This window comes from Macaca thibetana, chromosome 4 (genome assembly GCF_024542745.1).
Source record: "Macaca thibetana thibetana isolate TM-01 chromosome 4, ASM2454274v1, whole genome shotgun sequence".
Lineage (NCBI taxonomy): Eukaryota > Metazoa > Chordata > Mammalia > Primates > Cercopithecidae > Macaca > Macaca thibetana.
Window position 1 is genome coordinate 158,201,766 of NC_065581.1, and position 15,747 is coordinate 158,217,512.

Here is a 15,747-nt window from a genome sequence, read left to right on the forward strand (position 1 = left end):
CTTCGGGACCACCGGCCCCCAACTACTGTAGCCATGTCCTTGCCGCCCTGATCCCCCCACGCTGCGAAGCTTCTCTCAAGCCCATCTACCAGAGCATGGACCTCAGGACTGGTGCTACCCAACCACTCAGGTGCCCTGCGGGCATGGGAATTCTCTTTGGGGTTTGCAGCTTCCAGGGCCAAGCGCTCTTGAGTTTTCCCGAAGTTTCTATCTGGTGTTTCTGCTCCTCACTCAGCCCTGGAAGGTAGGGGGCTGGACTCCTTCCCTGGGATCTTCCTGCATCTACATTCCGAATGACCCTCAGGTTCCCTCATCACAGTACAGGGCGCACGCTGCCTTTTGGGTGGAACACGGCTTTGATCTTTGTACACATTTCCCACTCTGAAGGTGGAGTTTCCCCATTCCCCAGGGGGATGTGTAAACTCTCTGCACTTTCCTGCTGGGAGTTAAACACTGCTTCCAACATTTCCCCTCCTCCTCCCAACCTTCTTCCTCAGGAAGTTCACTTCCATAAGCACCTCCCTCTTCTGCTCTAGGGGGATTTTGGAGCACTTGGGGCCCTCGGGTGATGGATTAGAAAATCTTGAGGCACAGGTTGAGTCAACTAAAACCAGCAGATTGTCAGACAACGGGCCGGGCATCCTTCCCAATAGTGGCTAGAAGCGAATCTCTGCCAGTGGGTTCCTTCACTTCTTTCAAACACGGGGCTGCCTGACCCTGGCTCTGTGCTCTCTCAGTGTTTCACTTTCCTCTAGAACAGACCTCTTCCTCCCATCCTCCTCCTGTACCAGCGCTAGGAGCAGCAAACCTGCTCTGTGAATTTGCTTCTGAATTTTCTTATCTGGCCTTGAGGCTTGTGACTTCTGGGCCGAATTGCCAAGTGTTGGAATTGCCAAGTATTCGCCAACACTCAGGGGCCCTCTGGTTACAAGTGAAGGACTTGGGGCAGGGGGTGCGGTTGCAGAGCTGAGTGGGGAAATTCACTGATGAAAGCTTTGCGAACTTGATTCTAAAGCATCCAAACACTATAAATAATGTGCCCGGAGGCTGCAGTGTAGGTGTGACATAGAGAAAGGTAGAAGGTCATCAGGAGGCTGAGGCTGATGGGGACCTGGCCTGAGGGCGGCTTTGGAGTCTGGAAAGATCAGAACCATAATGACTTGTTTTGTATGCAGAGACTCTGGTGTCCTGTGTGTGCTCTAAGTTAAGGACCTTGCTCATCATTTCAAGGACCCTGGGAGACTAGTTCTGCATATTTGTGTGATTTATAAATCCTGTTTCAGTCCATACACCTTTTTCGACCTTGCAGGGTCATCGGCTTTTGTTTTTGCTCTACCAGGGACTAGCCATAGCACAGAAATCTCGATGAATGGCAACAGCAAGCCAAAGAAAGCAGATGTCTTCTATCAACACACCCAGGATCCACCTTGTCTCTTGAACGGTCACCCCCGGGGGAGACCCCCAGAAGGGGTTCCATTTATAAATGATTAAACAGTGAATGACACCTGTGCCGTTAAAGGGGACTGTACATTTGCTGTTCATTTGTAAAACGCGTCTGATTCTCCTAGCCTAAAGCTGGCAAGTTCCAGTGATGGGAACCCCTGAGCCCAATTCGCCTTGGCAGAGGCCACACAAGCTGCCTTCCTCATTCACCAAAACGGCAAGATTTGCTGGAGGGAGGCCAACCAAGGTCAGTCGGGGGACACACTCCTGGTGCCCATGTGCCTCCTGCCAAGATTTCCTATCCCTTTGATGGCATATCTGCCCCTGCAATGTGAACAATCACACCATTTGCACGGAGTCTGTGGGACAGAAAAAACAGCAAAAATCCATATATAATTAGTCCCCCTTCACCGCCCCCAGCCCTTTGCAACTTCTGTGGCCACAACTCCTATAGCACACTCTTGGGAAACAGGAAATCCTTGTAAGAGCTGCTCAGTAATCACGCTGGGGTTATTTCACAAACTCAAGAACTGAATTGCTTAACAGCAAAGCACAGCTTTAAGGTGCAAAAATCAAACGCAGGGCACAGGGGCGGTTAGAAACAGCTGCCTGTCAGGAACCATTTTCTGGAGTAGCAGCAACCAAAGACTTTTTTGTTTTTCACCGAAAGCGATTGATACTTCCATGACAGTGTCTGTAGGCCTGGCATGGTGGGAAGACCTCGCTCCTGCTTGTTTGGCAACAGTTATTTTTTAGGACTGTTGGCAGGATTGACTTAAACAGACCCGTCAGAAGAACGTGTCATGAAATCAAAGGGCACCCGCCTTGCTGCTCAAATGGTTTTCTCACAAAGATAATGAGGGCGGTGGCGTGACTTACGGATATGGTGAGCTAATGTCAAGCGATGCTAAGCGCAGGTAGCCACAGAAGCATCCAGGTCCGAGGTTCCCAAACCTTTTGGTTTCAGCACCACTTTGCACTCTTAAAATCAAAGAGATTTTTTAAAATGTGAGTTGTATCTATTGATATTTACCGCAGTCAAGATTATAATGGAGAAAATATAAACACACAGGAATAGTGAAGCCTGCGTGCCGTTAGCGGAGAGGTGACATCATGATACATCAGATTGCCTCTGGGAAACAACACTGCCCGCATACGTGCAAGTGAGAGTGAAGAAAGCAAGAGATGTTGTGCAGTATTATAAAAATAGCTTTGACCTCACAGATGCTTTGAAAGGGTCCTATGGCCCCTGAGGGTCCCCAGAGCACACTTTCCTATGTCGGTCAACATCCAGCACTCCAGCCTGGGCAACATAGTGAAATGCCATCTCTGAAAAAAAAATTAGCTGGGTGTGGTGGCACACAACTGTAATTTCAGCTGCTTGGGAGGCTGAGGTGAGAGGATACCTTGAGCCAAGGAGTTTGAGGCTGCGGTGAGCTATGACTGCACCACGGCCTTCCAGCCTGGGTGACAGACTGAGACTCTCTCTAAAAAATAACAATAATAACTTTTAAAAATATATTTTAAAAACTCAAACATCTGGCACATGAATGTTTTTACATGCTTGGCCTTGTACTAGGTCCTGGGGAAGACACAGAATAATAGGATGTAGGGACCAAAAAGGATATAAAATGTAGCCCTGCCGTTGAGCATACCGAAATAAATGCTCAAAAATGGAAAATTGCCTAGTGATACAAGGCGGTATACAGTAAGTGCCAAACGACAGTCAGAGCTAAGGAGTGTCCCTGGCATTTGGAACAGCAGTCACTAGGGCCTAAGTGGGGCAAGCAAGGTGTCTTGGAGAAGGAGAGTTTTGTGCTGGGCTTAAAGGAAAGATAGTTGGATTATGGGAAAGGATGGAATTGGCATCAGAAACTTGGATTCCTTTGGGTTCCAGTTCTGTCATTAATCAAACGTGTGAACTGGAAGCCCATTATGACTTCCCTGGGTGCAAAAGCAGTTGTGACATTTCCAGGTAGCTGATCCCAGCTTGAATTCACCCCTCTCCCTGGCAGACGTCTTGCTGTCCCTTTGCTCGCTCATGGTCCAACGTGCACCTCCCCAGGGCCTGGCATACCTCCCCCCGTGTGGCATGTCCTATCCTCGAACTCAGTGTCACAGCCAGAAGCACTGGATAAGCACAAACTCCTGACAGATACACTCTTCCCACTGTTTCCACACTGAGTGGTTCTATGTAAATGCCTTTGATGTCTTGCGGACCTGGATCTAAGTCCAGGCCCCTCTACTTCCTTTTTCTATAACCTTAGGCAAGTTGCTTAGCTGCTTGGAACCTCAATTTGTTTATGTGTGAAATTAAGGGAATAATACCTTGCAGGGTTGTGGGGAGAGTTGATTGTCAATCTCTCAGTCCAAGACATAGTCCAATGTGGGGACTTCCAAGTTAGAGCTGCAATTCATCATCCATCTCTGGTAGGCTGCACATACAACATAGTTGCAAGCAACAGAAGTTATGAAATATGATATTGGATTAATTGATTTCTTTGTTTCAAATTTTAAATCACCACAGAACTGGGTCATCATGGAAAGATAAAAAAGAAATAGAAAAACAAATATTACTGATCCTACTAAACCTCCCTAGGAAGAGAACATAAGAGAGAGAAAAAGACTATGAGTGTTGTAACTTTATAAGGTTTTCAGCACTTTTTGATTTTAATAAGTAATCACAAATCCTTATTTATACCCTTCTTGATACTATGAAATATTACTTATGAGGACTAGTGATACCCAGTATGCAATGATTTACTCAGAAGCAGAAGTTGGAAAGTCACAGAAGATCTGTTTTTGATTCCAGGCCCACATTCCTCAAACTGAACTTTACTAATTGCTATTTTCCAAAAAAGAAACATAAAAAGGAAGGAAGGAAGGGAGAATGGAAGCAAGGAAGGAAGGAGGAAGGAAGGAAGGAAAAAGAAAAAAGGAAGGAAGAGAAAGAAAAGGAGAAAGTTAGGAAGGGAGAAAGGAAGGAAGGAAGGGAGAAAGGAAGGAAAGAAGGAAGGAAGGAAAGAAGGATGGAAAAGAAAGGAAGGAAGGGAGAAAGGAAGGAAAGAAGGGAGAAAGGAAGGAAGGAAAGAAGAAAAGAGAGAAGGAAGGAGGGAAGGAGGGAGGGAGGGAGAGACGAAGGGAGGGAAGGAAAGAAAGAAGGAAGGAAGGAAAGAAGGAAGGAAGGAAAGAAAGGAAGGAAGGAAGGAAAGGAAGGAAGGAAGGAAGGAAAGAAGGAAGGAAGGAAGGAAGGAAGGAAAGAAGAGAAACTGCCTTGTATGGCCCTTCACCTACCCCTGCAGGGGTCATTAGCATACTGCTGCTTCATCACTTTCACAGGTTAATAATTACTGCTGTTTTCTTTCCCCTGAGTTTTATCTTAGGTGGGTTGGGAAACTCTAGCTAAGAGAAGTGATAGTTTGTGATCTTTTTTAATTATGGAGGAGGATGAAGCGTTTTCACTTTCAATGGAATATGTGTATCAAAGGCATGTGCATACATACAGTTAATGTGACTGAGACCCAGGGACGACTTGGGAGGTAGTTGGTGATTATTTCACTATTACTGAGTTGTAATGGTAGAGTTTTACAACTTGCATGCCATGATCACACATGTTTTTCCATTTAGATCTCATAACTACCCTTGGAATAAGGTTTTCACTTAGGATGCCTTTAGCCAAGATAACAAATGACCCAATTCAGAGTTAATAAAGAGAAGCTGGAAAATTTTTTAGCTTACATAAGAAGTCCAGAGGAAGATTCCTCTCTGCTATTCTGGCCATCAGATTTTTCCTAAGGCTGGTAGTACAGTGCTAGTCCTAGCTGGGCCTGTCTGCTTCCTTGTCCATGCCCAGCGTAGAGAGAGGCGAGCTTTGTGAAGCAGCATTTTCTTAAGAGCGAGGATGCTGATTTCCCAGAAGCCACAGGTAGTTCTCTGCTCGTGTCTCATGGGCACAGAATGGCTTAGGCAGGCCTGTTTCTATACTAATATGGCCCTGGGGCTAGACATCTTGATTGGCTTAGACTCATTAGTTGGGATAAATAGATGTTGAGCAGTCAACTACAATGTCCTCTACATATATCATTTTCTAGATCAGAGGTTGGCAAATTATAGCCTTGGCACCAAATCTGGCCAGCTGCCTGTTTTATAAATAAAATTTTATTGGAACACAGCATGTTCATATGATTGTGTATTGTTTATACCTGTTTTCGTGCTAGGATCACAGATTGAGTGGTTGTGACAGAGACCAGATGGTCCACAGAGCCTAACATATGTATTATCTGTCCCTTTACGGAAAGTTTGTTGACCCTTGTTCAAGATGAAGAAAGTGGAGTTGAGGTTAAACAACCTGTTCAACATCAAAGAGCTGGTAGACAGAGGCTAGAGTCTAAGCCAGAAGCCCAAAGCTCTCTCTGCTACCAGCTCCACTGGGAGAATTTCTTAGGATAGGCTTGCATGTTTTGTGATGTGTGCCAATGCTGCCTTTTACACAGAGCAACACTGACATAGGCCTGCTGAAATTAATATGTCCATAGTGATGAATTCAGTTCTTAGGAACTGAAATTCTACATGTTAATGTGAATAGAGGGATAAGGAAGGGCATGAGAAAATGAAAAGGATATTTTATAATTTATCATAAAACATTGGACACTCCATTTTTAAAAGACACACAAACACCAACTGGAATAAGATTTAAAAATTTTAATAAAGGCCGGGTTGAAATTACAGAATTATAGATTTTCTTTCTTTTCTTTTTTTCTGAGGCGGAGTCTCACTCTGTCACCCAGGCTGGAGTGCAGTGGTGCAATCTTGGCTCAATGCAACCTCTGCCTCCTGGGTTCAAGCGATTCTCCTGCCTCAGCCTCCCAGTAGCTGGATTACAGGCACATACCACCACGCCTGGCTAATTTTTGTCTTTTAGTAGGGGTTTCACTATGTTGGCCAGGCTGGTCTTGAACTCCTGAACTCAGGTGATCTGCCCACCTTGGCCTCCCAAAGTGCTGGGATTATAGGCATAAGCCACCATGCCCTGCTGAAATTACAGATTTTCAACAGATAACTTCACATAGATTGAAATTTTGATTCATGTTTACCTTGATGAGTTTAATTCACAGAAAGTTTTAAAAATGAAGTTAAAAACATGAAATGAATATAGTATTCACAAAAAGGACACATGTGTAATATCTGTTTTTTCTTTTATTATGCAGTCAATCCCTGCTCCCCAACTGTACTTCTTCAGCCCCTCACCTACCCCCCATCTTTCTATAGTAGTTCGTCTCCAAGGTGGCCCAAGCCCCTCTGGCCTTCTGGAATTCATACCCCCATAGAGTTTCCTTCCACATCATCTAAGAGTTGCTCTATGACCAATAGAATATGGCTGGCATGATGGCGTGCAATATCTTAAAAGGCATCACAGAGTCTACCTTGGTTTCCCGGCTTGCTTGCTCTGGGGAAATTCAGTCGCCATGCTGTGAGGATGCTCAGGCAGCCCTGTGGAGAGCCCCCTTGGAGAGGCACCAAGGCCTCCCACCAGCAGATGCACTAACTTGCCAGCCATGTGAGTGAGTTCATGGGAAGCAGTCCCTTCAACCTTATCAAGCCTTCAGATGACGGCAACTTTGGCTCGCCAAAGAGGGTGTGAGAGATAACAAGTGCTTATTGTTCTTTTTAGTCGTCATGTTTTGGGGGTAATTTGTTATGCTGCCATAGGTAACCAATATTGACATGCTTGCCTCATCACATGATACTCTTTTTCTTTCATTTTTGGTCAAAAGTGATGGTGGAAGAAAGAGGCAGGCAGGTCAGAAGGAAGAGTTAGGGATGAAATGAAGGACAAAAAAGGAGGCTAGAAAGATGTCAAATGAAGGGAAAAAAAAGGGGAAAAAAAGAGTCCCAGATTTTTCAGAATAGCACACGTTCAATTTTTCTGATAACAATAACAATAGGTAGCTTTTATTGAGCACTTACTAGGTGCTCGGCACTGTGGTGGTATCTACAAGCATATTTTCTTTAAGGGATCAGGGGTTCTATTTTTTTTTTACTAAAAATATGCACCTTAAAGGGAGGAAGTAATAAATATGAGGGGTAAAAGCTGGACAATGGAGAACATTGTAAATAAGGCTATACAGAAAAAAAAAATAGTATGGAACTTTAAAATTTGGTAAAGAAAGGGGAAACTTGAAAAGATCTATGTGTGTATTACGGATATGAAAAAGATATTCTTCCTCTTTTCCTTCTTTTAGCCATTTTTCATTTGTTCAATAAATATTTGTTCTAGGTACTAGGATCCAGCATTAAGCAAAATGCAGTAACCCTGGGGCCATTTCCTCTTTTTCAGAGGATGGCATCACCAAATAGTCATGGTGCCAGAAACCTGAGAGTCATCCTAATTCCTCTTTCTCCCTACCTCTACCACCAATCAATGCTGGGGTCCTGGCAAGCGCCTCTTGCTGTTCTCTGTCCCGTTGCTGCTACCTCTCCTTCACTGGGCATTCATCATTTCTCATCAGCTGCAACCATTTCCCATGGCTGCTGCAACAATGTGCCACGAACTGGGTGGCTTTGAACAACTAACATATATTGTCTCACAGGTCTAGAGGCGGAAGTCTAAAATCAAGGTCTGAGTAGGGCCATGCCTCCTCTGAAGGGGAAGAATTTGCTCCAGGCCCTCTCCTGGATCCCCGGAGTTCCTTGGCTTGTGCAAGCCCAACTCCAGTCTTCACATGGTGCGTTCCCTGTGCACGTGCCTGCCTCATTACGTGATGCTCTTTTTATAGGGACACCTGTCATGTGGGATTAGGGACCCTCTCTAGAATCATCTCATCTGAACTATTACATCTGCAACAACCCTATTTCCAAATAAGGTCACATTCTGGGTTACTAGAGATTAAGACCTCAACATCTTGGAGGGAGTGGTCACAACTGAACCCATACCACCTACGTTATGGCACAGTCCATCAGCCCACAAATCTTGAGTCCCTATCTCCAGTAATCCCCTCACTGCTCCCCACACCTGTCCTGCATATGGTGGGCAGTGTGATCTGCCTAAAACGAAAACTGGATTATGTGATTACTCAGCTAAAAAGCCTCTCAAGTTTCATTTATCTTTAGCAAAGCACAAAGTTCCTTAAAACCTGCCCTGTGCTTCCCTCACTAGCTCCATCTCCCCAACTCTTTCACTTTTACTTGTATTTCAGTCACAAAGAACCAGACACATTTCCCAGAATCTGTCACAGGCCCCATTCCAAGGCAAGCTTTCTCCCATTTTCATGCTGTTTTTTGCTTTTTTTTTTTTTTAAACTAAGTTCTCTCCCCCCACCCCCACCTTTGCCAAACATTGCCCCTTACAAGACTCAGCTTAGATCATTTGCTTTGGGAATTCCTCTCAGATTCCTCCAGACTGAGTTAGAATTAGAGGTGTTCTCTGTTTCCCTTAATTATCAACCTACTCATCAAGTTGAGTTGTAAATAATCTATTTGTCTCTCTTTTTAAACCTGTCAGTCCCTCCGGGGAGGGGCTGTGCATCCCCTGTCTTTGTATTCCTGTGCCTTCTTGTCTTGTCTTTGCATCCCTAGTGCCAGGTATGTTATTGTCTTAGTCTGTTTGTGCAGCTATAACAGAATACCTGAGACTGGGTCATTTATAAAGAACAGAAATGTATTGGCTCACAGTCTTGGAGGCTGTGAAATCCAAGAGCATGGTGACAGCATTGGGTGAGGGCCCTCTTACTGCATAATCCCATGGCTTAAGGCAGAAGAGAGCAAGAGACAGTGAGAGCAAAGGATTAAAAGGCCAAACTTGCAGCCTCTAGGCCTTTTATAATGCATGAAGGTGATGGCCTCATGACCTAAACACCTCTCATTAAGCCCCATCTCCCAACACTGTTGCATTGCGGTTTAAGTTTCCCACACACGAACTTTGGGAGAGTTCATATGTTAGAAACTTAACATATGAACATAGCAAGTATCAATTAAAAATAAGTATTCAGTATATGTTTGTTGAACTAACTTTACTGCCTTCTCTTTGAACTGTGCTTTTGCAGAGTGCAAGTAGAATAGAGAAAGGTGGTGGTTTGATAAGCCACCTCGTTCTTGTTGCAGTTTCATGAGAACTTAAACTACATCTTGCAAATACAGATCTAATGGGTTTTATTTATTCTGAGCTCTTTGACTCTGCTGGTATGGAACTTTAAAAATAAGGAAACTGAAGCACATATCTTGAGTTAGATAATGGCTTGTTTAAAAGGACACTGTACATTTCCCTATCTTTTCACTTACATTTCCCTATCTTTTCACTTACACAAGCTGATCTTGGCTCCCCAGCTGGAGAACTTAAGTAACGAATGTCTCTAATTAATCTGTAGACTTTTCTTGTAAACACCAACCTAAAAGTGCTATTTTTGCTAGTATCCTTCACATCACGGCCACCACCATCATTTCCACATGTGCTTCTCATAACTGAGCTCCACATAGTCCCCAAATGGTAATTCACCGAAACTTTCTCTTTCCGCTTGGCTCCTGTAAATCCCCTTGGTTCTCCTTCTATGTCTCTGCTTGTTTTCTAGTGAATTTTCTCTTACTCATAACTGTGGTCTTCAAGTGTGGCAAGTTATGCTTTCCAAAGATGGCCACACCTGGATATTTATTCCATTTCACTTTTTCTTCTTGTGATGTGAGTAGCCCTCCCCCACTGAGAGCTAGAGTCTAGGTTTCCTCTTCTTGAAGCTGGGTAGGGCTTGGTGACTGTCCTGATCATAATGGCAAAACTGGTGTCCTGTGATCCAAGGCTGAGTCATAAGAAGCATATAGCTTCCACCTCGCTTACTCTTCCTTCTCTCTCTTTCTGCTTGACGTGGAACTCAGCTACTACAGTTGAAGAAACTCAGGCCACATGTGGAGGCTATATGTAGGCATTCCAGCTAAGGTCTCAGCTGACAGCCAGCACCAACCACCAAATGTGCAAGTGAAAAGCTTTCAGATGATACCAGTTTCCAGCCTTCAAGTCTTAAAGCTGAAGGCCCAGAAGTCATAAAACAGAAATGAGTCATTCCTACTGGGCCCTGTCTAAATTTCTGATCCCATTAATTCTCAGTAGTGAGAATTAATAAATGGTGGTTGTGTTACACCACTGGATTTGGGGGTAATTTATTACATGCTGATAGAGAGTTAATACCAAGAGTCTATTTTCTCTTTTGTTCTCTCCCTGGCAATTTCTTTCACTATGCCAATGTCTAGTTATCCTTCTCTTCACCTTCCTCCCAATGTCAACTCTCCCATCTTTGCGAGCGCCTCCCCATAATTACGTCAAACGCAGGCTTCCTGCCTGTGTTCAGTGTTGCATTACCAGTTGTCTAGTGGTCACCTGTGAATACCCAGACTTGCTATTGCGCAAAAAGATACTTAGCATCTTGCTCCTCAGATTCATTTCTCTTCTGTTCTCTCTGTTCTCTGGACTCAACCTACCTATCTAGAAGCACTGATCATCATTGACTCTTTCTTTCCTGTCTGTCCTACCCAACAGGTTGCTAAATGCTGCACTGGGTCAGCTGGTATGCTTTTGGCTGCAAGAAATACAAAGCCAGCTAATTACGGTGTGGCAGTTTGGGAGTTTGGTGTGGCAGGAGGTAGAAACAGGGGAGTTTTAATATAAATAATCACTAACTATGAGAGAGGAGTAACTATAAGATATAAGAAAACACTACATAGTCCCTCGGGCTGACGGAGAGGACTCAGGGAAGGACAAGCATTCAGATCTGAAGGCATTCAGATCTCATGGGAAAGAGTTTAGTTCCATTTATTGGATAGCAGACTGGCCAGGCTGGAGGTGGTCTGCACTACTATGCAGGCTGGGGAGGAGATGGTCAGCACCTCATGGTATGGATGTCCTGGGAACAGCAGGAGAATCTCTTCTGCAGTTTCCCTCCAGTGTCCTCTGCTCAGAAAGCTTAATGTCATTTAGTTGAAAGGAGAACTGCTTAAAAGAATTCCTTTGTTTATCACAGAGCATATACTAGAATGTGCATTCAAAGCAGAGAGGCAATACATTAATAACACACACACATGGCTTAGGAATATTTATTTATTCTGTCACAAAACAAAAGATCAGACACAAGAGTTTTGGTGAAGTGGCCCAGTGTCATTCAGGATGCTGACGTCTTCCGTGTTGTGCCCACTGTGCTGGCCACATTTTCCCTCACAATTACGAGAGGACAGCAGTTTCATCTAGAAATTACTGCATCCAGAAAACACAAAAGGGGAAGGGATTTCTCTTTTGCATCTCTTTTTATTGGAGAGAAAACATTTTTGCAGAAGATCTCAGGAGACTGCCCATCGAGTTCCATCATCAGGACTGGGTCATATGCCCTTGCTCTGACTGTAAGGATGTCTGGGAAGTGAGAATCTCGCACCCGCAGCCTCTGGTGGAGGTGGGCTTTGCCAGCAATCAAGGGCATGAGATGCCTGCAGGAAGGCAGCCAACCACACCTGCCTCATGCTCTAGACCCATTCCCCTCTAAATTTCCATGCCAAAGGCTTAGGGCATTACCTTTGATAGTTACGTGGCCAGGTGTTAACTAATTGGGAACTGGGTGTTTTTGAAGGACACAAGGCTTCCTACTGTCGATTCTGTCACCTTAATTCTGATACTTTTAATAAATTAGCTTCCAGTCTATCTTAAAACCGGATGGATTTTCCTGACGTGTCACCGTAAACATCTCTTTCTCATTCTCCAAATCTCTCAATGAGGAGGCAGTTTATGAGTTAACAGCATGGGCTTTGGTCCCAGATCACACAGCTCACATCCAAGCGCTGTCACTTACCAACTGCATGACCTTGGGCAAGGTATATAATTTCTTTATGACTGAATTGCTCATCTTTTCAATGAGGGTAATAAAATTACCTATTTGGCGGGATTGGTATTAAAAGTAAATGATATAACACAGGAATGGCATTGACAGAGTAAGCCTTCAGTATGTATTATTGTATCTGCTGTTATTGTTCCCTACTTCATATCCAGCCAAATCTAAGCTTATTAGATGACCATTTAAGATCCTCTAGGAGCTGGGCACAATAAAAATTTCAAACTTATATATGAATTGACTATGTCCTAAACTGTGAGCTCCTTGAGGGAGGGATTATATTTTATAAGCCCAGGATCTAGCACAGTTTTTGGCCAAAAATAGTTTTTCTTTATTCCCATGTGACTTTTGCTCAAGCAAAAGGCCTTGTACAGAAAATACAGCTTCTGTATTTTACCATGGCCTTGCACTTGCTGTTCTTTTTGCCTGCAACGTCCTTTCCCTAAATTTCCTCCTATTCTTCCAGATTCACTCGAAAGCAATCTCTTTCATGATGAGATCTCTTTCCCAATTCTCATTCTGAAAAATGTCAAACCTACAGAAAAGTCAAAAGAATAGTACAAGAGCACTGATATACTCTTCATCTCCATTTGTGATTGCTAATATTTTTAACATCTGCCTGCTATCCATACATATATTCCTTTTTTCCCCTCAAATCATTTGAAAGTTGCCAACATCATGACACTTCACTTTCAGCATGTATCACATAAGAACAAGCACATCATCTATATAATCACAGTAGCTTTATCTTACTCATGAAATTTAACATTGATTCAATATTATCTACTGTACATTTTTTCTTGGCAGTTTATGATCTTAGGAATCAAGAAAAGCCTACAATGAATCGCAATGTGTTTTGAGGGTCTTTTGGTAGAATCATGCTCCTTTCTGGGTGTTCTAAAAAGTCCCTGGGTCTTTGGGGTGAGATTCTGTTTGGGTTTCAGAACAATACGTGCATGCCATCAGTTTGACAGCTCATGGTTTGTGTTCCAAAGGGGCAGCTATTAGTGTTACCTGCCCCTGCTATTGCTCCTGACACCATGCGGGGACATCCTCAGTAGCTGCTATTTCTGTCCTTGGTCTGTCATTTGAGCTTGTGCTTCCAAAGTCAGGCCAAATGTCAGGTGCAGGAAGATTGGGTCATCACAACAGGGCGGCGGTTGGAGCACCTGGATGCCAAGCCTGGATCTGTCCTATTAGTTGAGGGACATTTGTATTCTTGGCTATTTGTGTTCATAGGCTGCCATAACAAAGTACCTCTGGGTGGCTTAAAATGACAGAAATTGTCTCACACAGTTCTGGAGGCTGGAAGTCCAAAACCAAGGCGTTGGCAGGGTCACACTCCCTCTGAAGGCTCTAGGGGAGAATCTGTTCCATGCCTTTGTCCCAGCTTCTGGTGTTGCTGGCAATCCTTGGTGTTCCTTGGCTTGTAGATGCATGGCAGCCCCATTCTCATACGGCTGCCTTCTCCTTGTGTGTCTCTCGCCCACTTCTTGTAAGTACGCCAGTCATACTGGATTCAGAACCCACCCTACTCTAGTGAAACCTCATCATAATTTATCTATAAGGAATGACCCTATTTTCAAATAAGGTCACACTTGAAGTACTGGGGGTTATGAGTTCAACATATCCTTTTAGGGGAAACAATTCAGCCTATAACAGGGGGTCTTAGGCTGACATCTGCGAGTCTCTACTTCCTCAAAGGTTTTTCGGAAAATTTAAATGAAATAAAGGAGAATTATGCCCTATAGTATTTGACTTTAGAACAGGAGTCCCCCAACCCTCTGGGCCTTGGACTGGCACTGGTCCGTGGCATGTTAGGAACCTGGCCGCACAGCAGGAGAATGAGGGAATTACCGCTGAGCTCCGCCTCCTGTCAGATAAGTGGTGGTGTTCGATTCTTATAGGAGTGCAAACCCTACTATGCATGCGAGGGGTCTGGGGTGCACCATCCTTGTGACGCCTGATGAAACCATCCCCTACAACCCCCCTCCGCCATCCGTGGAAAAATTGTCTTCCATGAAACCAGTGCCTGGTGCCAAAAGGTTGGGGACTGCTGCTTTAAAGTGTCTTATATATGATTTACATAAATATTTTCCAGTGGTCTCCAAATGTCCCTTATCCCTTCCTATTTTTGAGTCTAGGCTCCAATTAAGAACCATGCATTGCATTTCATCATGCCTTTTTAGTCTCCTTTAATTTAGGACGATGGTTCTCAAACTTCCATGTGTATGAGAATCTCCTGGAGAGCTTGGTAGAGCAATATCCTGGGGCCCATCTCCAGAGATTTTGATTCAGTAGGTTGGGGCAGGACCCACGAATTGGCATTTCTAACAATCTGGCAGGTGACACAAAAGTTGCTTGTCTAAGGACCACACTTTTGAAAACCACTGATCTAGAAGAGAGGTTGGCAAACTTTTTCTGCAAGCTTTTTCTGCGGAGAGTCATATGGCAAAATACATTAGGATTTTCAGGTCATACAGTCTCTGTTGCAACTACTCAACTGTGTCATTGCAGGCAAAAGCAGCCATAGATAATACATAAACACATGGGTGTGGCCGTATTCCCACAAAACTTTATTTGCCAAACAGCTGCCTTACCATATTTGACCCACAGGTTATTGCTTGCTACGAGGATCTACAATAGCACTTCCACTTTTTTTTTTGTTTTTTGGAGGAGAGTTTTTTTCAGAGTATTAATATTTTGCAATAGTCCAGTTCAGTTTTCTTGTCATATGTTTCACAATTTGAAGTTGATTGTTTTGTCTTAATTAAAGTTAAACTTGGCAAGACTACTTGTGATAGTGTGTACGGTAGGGAATAACTGTGAAAGACTTTGAAATGGACCCAAAATATTAGTGGTCAACTGTAATGGAATGCTAGTTGTTGTCTAGTACACTCCTTCGTGTTATCTGATTCTATGGGGTCTTGTGCCTGCCATTGTCTTTGAGGTATTTTACAACTCTGTAACTTGTAGAATAGTGATGGTAATATATATGATTTTTGTCTTTAGAAATGCAAATTGTGTCCATTGGGTATGCAGCTGTTTTTTGACCTATGGCTACTGACCAATTTTCCAACTATAGGCAATCTTTCAGCATTCCTAACTGCCTGAATATTTGTTGGATTCTCTTTGGCTTTTCCTTTGAACCAGCTGTGACATGTTACTGGTTCTCACATTAATGAATGAACTAAGGAATACCTTTGATACATGTTCATTCCACATCTGAGTTATGATTATACCATCTTTTAAATATTACCCTTTTGCATTTTTTATTGCATCACTTTAGAAAGCAGAAAATGGTAGTTTTTAAAAAATTGGTGATACTAGCTTTAATCATTTGATTAAGGTGGTTCTAACAGATCTTTCCATTGTGAAGATGTATTTTGTCTTTTTTAAGGAAATATACTTTGAAGGTGATACTTTGAGACAAAGAGAATATTCTGTT